At 38.0% G+C, this 12,891-nt stretch overlaps 1 long non-coding RNA gene across 1 annotated transcript in view; it reads right to left on the reverse strand.

Annotated features, from left to right (window-relative positions):
• LOC140039952 (uncharacterized) overlaps nucleotides 1-11,667 on the reverse strand; it is a 12,052-nt gene extending 385 nt beyond the window's left edge. The window contains exons 1-2 of the long non-coding RNA XR_011842676.1: nucleotides 11,575-11,667; nucleotides 9,697-9,786 (exon numbers count right to left, since the gene is read on the reverse strand). This is a non-coding gene — a long non-coding RNA (uncharacterized lncRNA). The remainder of the gene's footprint in view (nucleotides 1-9,696; nucleotides 9,787-11,574) is intronic.
• Between the last annotated feature and the right edge of the window lie 1,224 nt (nucleotides 11,668-12,891).

A 12,891-nucleotide genomic window follows, 5' to 3' on the forward strand; every position in this document is an offset into this window, starting at 1 on the left:
TGCCACACGACATTATTGATTGATAGCGTTCGGAAATCAACTTGTCTATAACTGTTAAATGAGAGTAGGCCCTAGTCAATTTTTCAATGAAATATTCTCACCATTCAACTCATAAACATTAATTATTTGTATAATATTGCCCCAATATTGCGCAAAAAACAAGGATACCGGTATTGAAGCTAAAGAGTTTCCATGCCCTGAATGTTTGAAAGTAGTACAATAGTATTAACAAATTTATATATATTTTTTTTATTTATTTTTTTTTTTATTTCATTTCAACACATACATAATAGAAAATTAATATATAAAGGCAACGTAACTATTAAAACGATATAATACTCTCTCAAAAATAAGAGAGTAATGAAATTAAAGAAAAAAAAATAATGTATCGCAAAAATACACTTTATAATAATCATTTTGTTAATAATATGGTTGCCTTGTATTTTTGGTAAATGTGAAATAAATGATTATAATTAAGTAATTGTTTTTTTTTATTTTGCAACTAAAATATGTACCACTTTGTAATTAAAATTAAAATGTTTGCATCACTGTGTGTTTTTCCAAAACCAAAACATATACTTTCTTTGCTGATAATTAAGTTATTGTTGATAACAAATTTATATTGTCACTTGTTCGTTTCAAAGTTTCGCTTAGAAAAGGAGAGCAGCTATCTGCGATTAACAATCATCAGTTAAATGTTTTGAAGATGTATTGTCCCCCAAACACATGAAAAGTAAGATTAACAAAATCAAACTTTGAATAGGCCATTTTCTACTTTGAATAAATGAATTACCTTCGTAGAATATAAACTGTTAAAAATTCAACCAAAAAAGCGTTCGACACTGTCAATCATGGAATATTATTGAATAAGTTAAGTGCATATAATATAAGAGGGTTAACACTAGTTTTATTAAACAAATATTTGTATAATAGGTGTTAGTGTAAATAGAATTAGAATAATGAACGGCCAAACTTGTAAATTACCGCAATGGTCTGTCTTATCTATGTCAATGATATTGTAAAATTCTTTCACGCCGCTCTGTTAGCAGTTATATTCAAGAGAACGGAAGAATTAAGAAACATATTATTGTTTGAAGGTTCCAGTGAGTACTACAAAACGCCGACATAAAAGTATTTTTAGTGCAGTCAACAAGTTGTCAGTGTCTTCAAACACACAAGGACAACCCATCTAAACACAGGCAACCTGTTGTATACTGTATCCCATGTGAATGTGGAAAGGTATACATTGGGGAAACTGGACGCGACCTTCAAACCAGGCTCAAAAAACATCAAGGCCATGCCAGAAGAGGAGAGCAAGACAAATCATCAATAGTTATGCATTCTCACAAAAACAACACCGAGTTAAAGAAAGATGCAGAACTAATTGATACCGTTCTTTCTTGGCATTCCAGACGAACCAGGGAAGCTATTGAAATCTACAAACACAACACTGTTCATCAAAATATTGGATTTGTTATCAGTGACATTTGGTTATCTTTATTCAACAAGAATCTTCATCGACAGTAAACCATGTCATAGTTTCTGGCCAGTTTACATTTCACAATCCTCTCTAGACACATGGTCTTTGTTTGGCCAGTCTACATCCAGCTTCGAGACGATGCTATTGTTTTTAGCTTGTCTCACTTTGCTTTTCACACCTATCAGAAACAATGCTCTTCAATCTAGTTTCCATTCACTATTGTTCATGAGAAACAATGCTCTTCTATAGCTAGGTTTAATCCCTCCCACTTTGTGAACTTGCTATTGTTTCTGGCTTTCAGGCCAGTCCCACCCTATTCACTTATATTCCAAGTTTCATGGACTTTCTGCATTCCCACTCATGAGGACGATCAAAGCATTGATCGAAACGTCAAGAAACTCAACTCACTATACACGTGGTGTACCGCAAACTTTATCTTATAGGTTACTAGGGCTGAAAAATGGGTATTTGTAAATTCGGACCGGGCATACGCCCACCTCAAATTACGTCAAGGAAGAGAGTCTAAATGGGAATTTGTAAACTCGAACTGAGCATGCGCACAGAGAGTCTAGGAGATGTGCGCAGAGTCGGTATCAATAAACAATGACTTTGTTTTGGCTGTCAACGTAGGCCAAGTATAATACCCCTTTCACACCAAAACTCCGCTGTGAACTCCGGAGACACCCCGAGGTTTGTTATCAATCAATAGGTCTAGAATAGAGAGACCCTCATTCACAGCAACATAGCAAAATCGGGGTTTTTTAAATAAAAATCGGAAATACAGCCCTCTATTTTGTTTATTTACATAGCTAGCGACGATCATTAGAATAATTTTAATTGAAAATATTTTTAATTGAATAATTATTTTCAAAAGTCTCTGAAGTCATATAATTTTGTATATATCTTTTTTAGAACCGCTATATATTTTTTACATTTTTGAAATGTTTGAGAAAAACTGAATCCAATCAATACACATCCTAAAAACATTATTTAATACCTGTAGAAATGTATGTACTGTTTTATCTGGTTCGGTAGTAAGTGGGTAGAATGACAGACAGAATGAAACAAAGTAGTCGGCGTGTAAAACTCAAGGTAACTTTTAATAGGTAATCCTCCACAGTATAGGTGATGAGGTTGCAAATTGACAAGGTGTCAATGTGGCTATTTGGCAATGTGGGTGTGTGCGTGTGCGTGTGTTCATTCATCACTACAAATACAAAATAAATGGAAACGGATAAGTTACAATAGTACCGGCAATATTAGCATACGGGTCACGTGACCCAAACTGTCCGAGCGAGAGAGGCTCTCGCAGAGTACAAAACAATGAAAACAACTTGCGTCGGCCTAGAGAAGACGTCACCTAAACTGACTAAAATATAACTTTTAAAATCTTTTTATCAACAATTACAGCCTATTACCAGGATTCCTGGTTTATATAAAAACAAGTAATAAGGTTAATAATATTTCAGAACTCACCAAAACACTATAATTTACATAATAATATGGTGATTGGAACGCTTCAGGCATGTTTATATGACATTAACTGCGAACGGGTGCGCGCACACCAACGTCCGATATTCGAAGCATATTATAATATGCGCCCTCAACGGATGACATAAATCTTTACAACAGCCGCCCCTAAATTTAGGCACTAAATTTAAAGTAAACTATCATATAAAGACATGTAAATACAAGGTATCTAATAAAAAAAAAAAAAAAAAAACTTGAACGGTTACTGAAGCTCTGGGAGTTTGATCAGTTTTACAACAGGGCGTACATATGTCTTGCCCTTAACGAGTACTTCGGCCGAGCGCACTCTGCCATCCTCTCCGGGGAAAACTTTGGTTATACGTCCTATTATCCATTGGCCTCGGGGAAGTAGGTTGTCCATGATAAGGACGACCGTGTCTTCCTGCAAGTTCTCCGACTCCCTCCACCACTTCTGCCTGACCTGCAGGTTCGGCAAGTGGTGCCTGATAAAGTGTCTCCAGAAATGGTTAATCAGCACCTGGCTATGTCTCCATCTTTTCTTCGTCAAAAGATCATGTTCGGTGTATATCACCTGTGGCATAACTGGATCTAGCCGTCCCATCAGAAGGATGTTGGGTGTAACCGCGTTGACATCCTTAGAGTCATTTGATACGTAACCCAGTGGTTTTGAGTTTAGTATACCTTCAACTTCTATAAGCAGGGTCATAAGAACTGGTTCTGTAACTAGCTGGTTGCCTATTGCTACTCTGAGAGCTGTCTTCGCACTCCTAACCGCTCTCTCCCATATTCCTCCGAAGTGAGGAGCGTTAGGAGGATTGTAGATGAATTCTACTTGAAACGGTCGTAGTTTGTCTCGAAGATCAGCTGTCATCAGGTCGAAGGCTGACTTGAGTTCTTTGTCTCCCCCTTTGAAGTTAGTTCCACAATCACTGAAAATCTTAGCTGGTTGGCCCTTTCGCGCAACAAATCTGCGAAACGACAACAGGAATGCTTCCGTATTCATGCTCTCCAAAAGCTCTAAATGGATGGCGCCAACTGTCATACACTTGTAGACTATTCCCCATCTCTTTTCTGTTCTCCGTCCAACTTTCACAGACATGGGTCCGAAGCAGTCGATCCCGGTGCAGTGGAAAACAGGTTTGAATATTTGTAATCTTGCGGCCGGCAGGTCTCTCATCCGAGGAATGGTAGGATTTGCTCGCCACCTCTGACATTCTTGACAAAGTCGTTGTTGTCCTTTAACAGCTTCTCTGCCTCTGAGAATCCAGTATCTCCTTCTCAGGTCTGCTAGAACACGTTCTGGTCCAGGATGTAGCAACTTAGCGTCGGTATGTCGGATTATGAGTTTTGTGATGTAGTGCTTTGAATCAAGAATGATTGGGTGCTTCAATTGCTCTTGTATAGCATTTGCTTCACTCAATCGTCCACCTACTCTTATAAGACCAGCGTCATTGTCCCATTCTGGACTTAATTGCTTCAGTCTACTACCTGTAGGTAGTGAGGTTCCAGTTTTCAGTGCTGTAACGTCTTCTGGGAAACAGCATCGTTGTACCATTCTCCAGGCTTCATTCTCAATTTGTTGAGGGGCCGCCCCATCAAACTTCCGGCCGAGCTGGAGCAACAGTGCATCAAAGTCCTTTAGGTGGCTGATCTCATCTGTAGCATCAACATTGACTAGCCCACAGAAAACACTTTTCTTGACTTCTGTGTCACCAGGTTGATCTTGGAGTTTGGGCATCACTGGCCAGTGGTCTGTAGCCTGAGCTAGAAAGGACGGTCCATATTTCCACCTGTGGTCGCTTGCGACTTCCTCTAAGGACATACCTCTTGTGATATCATCTGCTACATTCTGCTTTGTGGGCACATAGTGCCAGGTCATGTCTTTGGTTAAGTGGTTTATTTCTGTTACTCGAGTTCCGACGAAGACCTTGAATCTACAGGTTTCTGAAGTGAGCCACGTCAGTACCGTTGTGGAATCGCTCCACAGGTGCTTTGTACTAATAGGAATCTTCAAGGTTTGCTCCATGAAGTCCATCAGTCTTGCACCAACCAGTGCGGCGCAGAGTTCCAATCTTGGCATGCTTAACTGTTTCTTAGGAGCGACCTTGGATTTGGCTATAACGAATGCGGTTTCCACTTTCCCATCTCGCTCTCCGCGGATGTAGCTGACTGCACCATAAGCTCTTTCGGAAGAATCGCAGAAGACATGTAACTGGTGAGTGGCATCCTTAAGTGTGAGATATCGTCTCGAGATGTTGACCTGATCGATGTACTTAAGTTCGTCTTCCCATTGGACCCAGGAGGCTCGAATCTCGGAGTTAGTTATTTCTCTGTCCCAATCGATGTTATCCATATTCCACAAGTCTTGGACTATAAGCTTGCCCCTAATAAGGAATGGAACCAAGAAGCCAATGGGGTCGTATTGTCTTGCCAGTGTCCGGTAAATATATCGCATTGTTACAACATCTTGATGATCGTGATTCTGGCGGTATGTAAGTGAGTCAGATCCAGTATCCCAGCGCATACCCAACATAGGTTCTGCTTCATTAGTGTCTTGTTGGAACTCTAATATAGTGCAGGATGAGAGTGCTTCTTCAGGCAATCCCTTCAAAACCTCCGGTTTATTGCTAGCCCACTGTCTGACGTTGAAGCCAGCCATGCTCAGTACAGTCCTGATGTCATGCACAAGGATTTCAGCTTCTTCTGTATATTTCGTGCTATCCAAACAGTTGTCTACATAAAAGGCCTCCATGACGGATCTTTTAACTTCTGGATATTGTTCACCATGCTCTACAGCTAGTTTCTGGAGTGGATAAGTAGCGCAGCACGGGCTACAGGTAGATCCAAATAACAGAGATAACCATTGGTAGATGGTAGGTTGTTTAGTTTCATCACAATCCCTCCAGATGAAGCGGAACAGGGATTGGTCTTCTGGTTTTAGTCGTACCTGGTGGAACATGGCTTTAATGTCGCCAGATATCGCTACTTCATGTTGGCGAAACCTCAGGATTACTCCGATGAGAGATGAACCCAAATTAGGTCCGGCTAGCAGATGCTTATTCAAGTTCAGACCCTGGAATTCGTGGGAGCAATTGAACACTAATCTATGTTTACCTTTCTGTTCGATAACATAGTGAGAGACGAACCAAGATTCCTCAGACTTCTCGGCTTCTTCGGCTGTAATAATCTTCACTAGTTTATCGTCGACTAGCTTCTGGATTAATTGGTTGTGTTTCTCACGTCTTTCAGGCTTCTGGTTGTAGCACCTCTCCGTTCTCCTCATGTGTGGAATCACCGACTCAACACCAGCTCGGAATCGTGTACCGCTGTTATCACGCAACAGGGGAACCTCATAACGGTTCACTCCATCTACTTGAATCAGGTGTGTGGAATGTTCAAGATTGTTCACTGCCATTTGGTCGACTCGAGAACGAGTTGCTGCCTTACTAGGAGGAAGTTCTTCCACCTGCCAAAGCCTTCTAACATCAGACTTCAGTTGTGATGACTCGCATAGGGTGAAGGTTGTTACAGTGACCGGTGGCTTGGTCAAAGGCATAGGAACTGGGCCATGCAATGTCCATCCAAACACTGTATGCACTGCTGCTGGAGAGTTAATGCCTAGCTGTATCATCGGGCTTCTATGCGTAAGCAAATGTACGTTGTCAGCTCCGATCATGACTAAAGGAAGTGCGTCAGTTATTTCTGGTAAAGGGACATCTTTCAGGTAATTGTAGTTCTCTTTGATCTCTCTTGTTGGGTACGAGTAGGTCCCCAGTGTTAACAAGGCCGAAGAAAACGCATCGTCAAGGTTATATCTGTTGTGAGTCTCGCCTCTTGCCGATATTTGTACGTTTACACTCCGTCCAGGAACAGTGGTTGTTCCGTGTTCCACAGTTTTCAGAACAATGCTGTCTTCATGGCCCTGTATGTGTAGTTTATTCATTCCATCAGTGAGCAGCATGGTTCTCATCGACCCATCATCTAAAACAGCGTAGGTATCAACTTGGCTGGTAGGACTGTATAATGTTACCGGGACGATTTTCAGGAATACGTCTCTGGGCTTGTACTGTTGACACAGACTGTAGAGTTGGTTGGTTGCCGCTGCTGGATTGGAAGGAGTGGACTGTTGAGATGCCGGTGACAGGGTGTCGTGCAAAACTGTAAGATGCAGTTCAGAGCACATCTTACAACCCTTCCGAAGAGTACATTCGGTGGTAACATGTTTTCTAGCGCAATGTTTACAGCGATTGTTATTAGTGATCCAATCCTTCATCTGGGATTTGCTTAGTTCTCTAAAGCTTTTGCAGCCCCCAAGGAAATGCTCGTTTCCGTTACAGTAAGGACAGAACATCCGAGGTAGTTTCTTGCTGTCTTTCGTATCTGTAAGGGTCATAGTTGTTGGTGGTCGGTGATTTCTTTGGTGATCCCTTTGGTTAGGTTTATCCTTTTCTGGCTTCTTAGCGGTTAGCACCCTTCCAAATACTGGATCTTCCTCTTTGTCCCTAGCTTTCTGAACAAATTCAAGTAAATGCTTGAGTGTAGCGGTGGTATGGTTCTCTTTCAACTTGAAATTGACGTCTTTCCACTTGTTTCGGAGGAATGTCGGTAAAATCTGCACAACTTTGGATAATCCCTCCATGGTATCCAGTTCCGAGAGTTTCCCCAAAGCTTCTAGGGTTCCGTAGCAGTTTCCTAGGTCATCTGCAAAATCTCCGAGTGTATCGAGGGTAACTATCTCTCGCTTCAGTATTTTATCAGTCCAGGCCTTGGTTATTATGTTGGGGTCCCCAAACTTCTCTTTTAGCTTTTTAATGGCTGCTATGTAGCCTTCTTCGGCTGGTTTAAGGACACAATACTGTATTGAAGAATATGCAGCACCCTCACATAATGAGAGTAGATGTTGTAACTTGACACCATCATCTGGGACTTGAGAAACGGTGCTTTTGTATGCTGTAATGAATGCATGGTACCGTAGCGGGTCTCCTCTGAATTTTTTCGGTTGGCTGCGGGGTAGAGCAATTGCCCGCAACAAGCCTTCCCAGTTGAAGGCGTTTGTGTCCAATGAACTACTGCTGGCTGTGGATAAATTAGGGTTAATGACATTATTATCGTTAACATTATCAACATCAATAGCGGGATCACTTAAATTAACATCACTAACATTATCATCATGGATATCATTTTGATTACTTGAAATTTCATCATTAATAACATTACTATTATTTACATTACTGTCATTTACTAAAACAACAGTCTCATTTAGTTTCTTTTCTAAAGATCTAATACTGTTTCTTGTCTGATCCTTTTCAATCAAGAACTGGTCCTGGCAATCCTGCATCCATTTCTCTTCTGTGTTGTAGTCTTCCTCGCCCTCCACATGTTCGACTAATTCGTTATGCTTTAGTTCTACTACGGCGAAGAGGTCCTCTAATAAATCTGCCTTCCTTTTAATCTCTTCCAAATCTGGGTTCTCCAATGCAAGCATCCTCCTCAGTGCGTTGCCTTGTCTGGTTAAATTTCCTTTAGCATTACGTCTGTTGATTTTCAGTTGTTTCAATTCCTCCGCCATTTTTATCCGGCTCGAGGGACCATGTAGAAATGTATGTACTGTTTTATCTGGTTCGGTAGTAAGTGGGTAGAATGACAGACAGAATGAAACAAAGTAGTCGGCGTGTAAAACTCAAGGTAACTTTTAATAGGTAATCCTCCACAGTATAGGTGATGAGGTTGCAAATTGACAAGGTGTCAATGTGGCTATTTGTCAATGTGGGTGTGTGCGTGTGCGTGTGTTCATTCATCACTACAAATACAAAATAAATGGAAACGGATAAGTTACAATAGTACCGGCAATATTAGCATACGGGTCACGTGACCCAAACTGTCCGAGCGAGAGAGGCTCTCGCAGAGTACAAAACAATGAAAACAACTTGCGTCGGCCTAGAGAAGACGTCACCTAAACTGACTAAAATATAACTTTTAAAATCTTTTTATCAACAATTACAGCCTATTACCAGGATTCCTGGTTTATATAAAAACAAGTAATAAGGTTAATAATATTTCAGAACTCACCAAAACACTATAATTTACATAATAATATGGTGATTGGAACGCTTCAGGCATGTTTATATGACATTAACTGCGAACGGGTGCGCGCACACCAACGTCCGATATTCGAAGCATATTATAATATGCGCCCTCAACGGATTACATAAATCTTTACAACAATACCCGATATACTTGATAAGCATTTAAGACTATTTTTACGTTACACAAAATGTTTACTATTGATGGTTAAACAAAAATAATTGATAATAAATCATTATTTCTTAAATTAATAAATAGACTATCGATAAAAAGCATCATTTAATGAAGAAAGAATAATAATTAAAACTGTTACGTCAAAAAGTCGAGCGGCATTTTTTTGTAAGATATATTTCTTATTTTATACACGATTATTGAATTAATGCATTGAAGCAGAACGAGCGTCGTGAAAGTACTTTCTTTTTTTCTACTGTTAAAAGATATGAAATTCACCAAAATTGATAGATGTAAATTTGAGCCATTTTTTAAAAGAATATAAATAAAATCAAACATTTAACAAAATAGATTAACGACTCTAAGACATTCCAAATTCGGAAAATATATTATAACATTACAAAATTATTATTATTTATATTAAAACAATATACATTTTAAACCTTTTATGTAAAAATAAATGTATTTACCTTCAATAATCGAGCACTCATCTCGACATTGGCTATACTTCTTGCCGCCGGTATTGATGCAATTTGATAAACAGCATCTTGTTGATACATCTGAAAAGAACATTATTGAATGGTTAATACATAAAGCACTCTTACATTTATACACATTTATTAGGTTTTTTGATTCATGAAAAGTTTATATTAAAGTGGTTGTCTCATCAAGGATCCATGGAGATCTTGTTTACTCTACAGCTCATACAGATGGCGCCCAGAGGATTTATTCATACTAGAGGGTGAGCTCGCTTCGCTCGCTCCCCCTCTAGGAAGTGTAGACGATGGTTCTGATAATGACTCGGGTAAAAGGTTTTAGAAGGACGTTTTGATTTCGAAGATTTCTGTCAGTTACCATTATTGAATTTAAATGCTTGATATTCGTAAAACTAAACCTACTCTGTTCCATAGTGTCTTAGGTAACATTTATAATCAAATAAAATACTCTAATAGATATGAAAAGTGGTAAAAAAGAATAACAAATGCTTGGTAAATTGTAGATAACATTAACAGTCCGATGAATTCTACTACAAATAGTATAATACAAATACGATTATTTTTCTAAGTGATGTTTTATTGGGAAGGTGTTCGGCATTTATTCAAATAAATACCATCCTAATTGGTATAATTAATAATACAATATTTAGTTTAAACATCTTTTGAAACTAACTTCCGCGACCGAGTGGGCCGTTTCGGCCGAAGAAGGAAGACGTTTTAGACGGCTTGCAACATGGGCAGGCCGTCGGGACACAGATAGCCCACAACACAGTTATTCCTGCCAGCTTACTCAATAACTCGGATATCGGGGTTTCACTCGATTTCAAAAAAGGGTCTTATCATCAGTTCTCCCTAATTTTATATACTATTCCCCACAATTCTCTTCCGATGCTTTATGGCGTATATATAATTTGATCTTGATTAATTTGCAGTATAATTTTTATTTTGTCACTGCACCTTCACACGGTCCGAAAATAAACAAAAAGCTAAAATGGCTATCGCCACCAACGGCCAACTTAGTTGAAACCAGGAAGTTGCAAGGTGAACCCGTGGACTCACAGTGAACCCGGAAATTACTTTTACCGCGCACAGTTAAAAATCTACTGAAAAGCCTTTATAATACCTTCCTAAGAAATATAGAACAATATCGTAATAGTGAAAACTAATGCTATCAAATTTACGTTTCGTGGTACATCTGAGATAGATCAGGTAGGTATCCAAGGCGGAGATTTGTCCCGAAGTTTTTCAATTGTGCTCGCGTATGTCAGAATTAACCATAATTTATATATAGTCACAAAAGATGGGCTGATTGTTTAGTTATATTGCCAAGATTCAATAATCAATATTGCTGCCGGGTCGTATCTTGTAAATTTACATGAAATCCTAATTTCAAATGGGATGGGTAAAAAATGGAAATAATCATGCGGAAGGAACACGGCTTACGGTGATGGTGTTAACCTATTGTGATTTTTATACTATTCAGTTTATACTGTTTTTAACCAAATAAACCAGAAATGAATAAAATTAATGAACGGATAACAGTTATTGGACGTCGTTCCCATATATGTATATAATGTTAAAATATCAATGACAGCAACTTTATCCTGTGAGTTTTGCCAGAAGGTAGCCCAAACATTTCCGTCGGGCCCTCTGATTTAATCACACGAAGAGTCACTATTCATTCATTAATTTATTTGGTCATTTGTAACTATTATATTACTTGTAACTATTATACCCTTTTGGATATACGAAAATAACATTGACAGCAATTTTATCATGTAAATTGCTCCAGACAATTATAGCCCAAAAGACTCGTATACATGAAATACTTTATTTATTAACTTTACTTACTTCTAGGCCTATGTTTGCAAACATTTCTACATCTATCCTGTGTCAATGTTTTACACGTCTCCATATAATTGTTGTACCCGTCTTGATGTGACACATCCACTTCTGTGTATTAAAGCAATTGTATTACAATTGTTAATAACTAGCAAATACACGGTTTTAAATTCCATTGGGCACAACGTTTGAGAACAGTGCATTATTTTATGTGGTTGGCCGTAGAGTAGTGTTTTCGCTTGTTTTGTTTTGTTTTGTGTCAGTGTCCACTATTGACGCAAGTTGACACATCTCACAATACAACTATTAAGTTACATTACGCGTGCCGCTGTTCCGCAGTCGTTAAAAATGCCACACATCACCCAGGCATAATATCACGCCTAAAGTATTCGATATAAATTATATTATATCCATTGTAAAGAGTTTCATTGCAACGGATATAATATAATATATCGAAGACTTAAGAAAGTTAAGGCGTGCCATATATGCGGTATTCGTAAACATGTTTCTGCCGAATACATGCGTGATACATGACTATATCAATGTTGTAATAATTATGTTGTTGGCCATTATATATTGTTATAGGCCTAACATTTCTATTTCTGGTCACTTCATCTAATGTTATGAATGAAAATGCAGATATCTGTATTGTATTGAAAAATATTAAGAGCCATTGTCTGAAAGAATCAAAGAAATATCAAAAAGAGTGGCAGACTCAAAAAAATGGATTTCTTTCAAATTTTGCACATGGCTATATATGTGTTGAGAGAAATCAAATATGAAGTTTTTTTTTTCACACGTATATTTCCATGGCAACGGCCAAATTTGTGTTTTTGACAAATTTTGTCCTTTTTTAAGGTTTTTTAAAATGGATATTGGTACTACTTTGATGAACGATATTTTTTGTTTTGTTCATGTAATTATAAAAAATAATTAGTGTATGCATAATAACAATGCATTGTGTACCTGTTTCAAATTTTTTAATTTTTTTTTATTTCATACCTTGGGAGATACCATTTATTTAAAAAGGGGTGTTTTTAACTTTTTTTAAATTGTTCAATGCAACTAAACTTTACTTCACCATAACGCCCAAAGTGGTGTATTTTTTTAGCTGATTTATTACAAATAGGTAGTTCTAATGTTTAATAATTGATTTATAAAATAAAATACTGGGGTAAATTTAAAATCTACAAGCAGTGTTGCGAGAAACATAGGCATTTTTATTTTTAAAAAACATGATATATTAGTAAAAACATTTTATTTTCTTTGATTATTTGATTTGAAACCCATTGGTCAGAAAAATTCTTAATGTTTTATATAGTTCTA

This window comes from Antedon mediterranea, chromosome 2, assembly GCF_964355755.1.
Source record: "Antedon mediterranea chromosome 2, ecAntMedi1.1, whole genome shotgun sequence".
Lineage (NCBI taxonomy): Eukaryota > Metazoa > Echinodermata > Crinoidea > Comatulida > Antedonidae > Antedon > Antedon mediterranea.